Source organism: Fukomys damarensis, unplaced genomic scaffold (genome assembly GCF_012274545.1).
Source record: "Fukomys damarensis isolate Sample0158 unplaced genomic scaffold, DMR_v1.0_HiC HiC_scaffold_26, whole genome shotgun sequence".
Taxonomy (NCBI): domain Eukaryota; kingdom Metazoa; phylum Chordata; class Mammalia; order Rodentia; family Bathyergidae; genus Fukomys; species Fukomys damarensis.
In genome coordinates, this window is record NW_022900938.1 from 37,407,064 (window position 1) to 37,407,792 (window position 729).

At 55.3% G+C, this 729-nt stretch overlaps 1 protein-coding gene across 3 annotated transcripts in view; it reads left to right on the forward strand.

Moving 5' to 3' along the window:
• The first annotated feature begins 6 nt into the window (after nt 1-6).
• The window catches only part of Nr4a2 (nuclear receptor subfamily 4 group A member 2), an 8,003-nt gene continuing 7,280 nt past the window's right edge, over nt 7-729 (forward strand). For all 3 annotated transcript variants that reach the window (XM_010606765.2, XM_033756370.1, XM_019204982.2), the window contains exon 1: nt 7-163. The gene's annotated coding sequence lies outside the window, so the exon portion shown is untranslated. The remainder of the gene's footprint in view (nt 164-729) is intronic.

The following is a 729-nucleotide window of genomic DNA, read 5'->3' on the forward strand; positions in this document are numbered from 1 at the left end:
CCTGCCCAGCCGGCCGCTCACCTCCGCTTCTTTCGGGCTCGCGGTGCCTTGGCTTCCTTCGCCCCGCTGGCCCGCACCTTCCCTACCCCCGCACCCGGGCTCCCAAAGGGAACTACACTTCGGCAGAGTTGAATGAATGAAGAGAGACGCGGAGAACACCTAAGTGAGTAGGTGCAGCCAGTGCACTCGCGTTCTTTTATCCTTCTTTTGCTTGTCTCTTCGTCCCACGTTGGTGGGATAGGTTGTATAAGAAGTGAGCGCCAGGAGCTTGGAGCGCAAGTTGGGCAGGAGGATGGGGTTCGCGTAGCTACGACGGGCGGGCGTTTGCTTGAACTCCGACTTTGGCTTTAGGGGGGAGTTGGCTACCAAAGAGGCTTCCAGGCTCCTCATTGGTGGACGTGGAAGGGAGACTCCACAGTGCTGGGAGCTGCGGACTTGCCCGAGGAAATGTGCGTAAAGTTTGCTCTTGGTGCGGAATTGATTGTGGCTTTTGGACGTGGAGACTCGAGTCCTGTGTATGTGAGAGACGCTTCCCGCAGACTGACAGGGAAAGAAAGTTCTTCAGTTTATGTGTTGCTTGGGAACTGTGTCACCGCCGTTGGGTAGCGTGCCGATGTTTCCTGGGTATTGTTGAGTAAGAAGGGTGGTGGTGGTGGAGTGTCCAGTTACTAAAATGCCTGAAATTTCTGGTTTTGACATATGCAGAGAGAGAGAGAGAGAGAGAGAGAG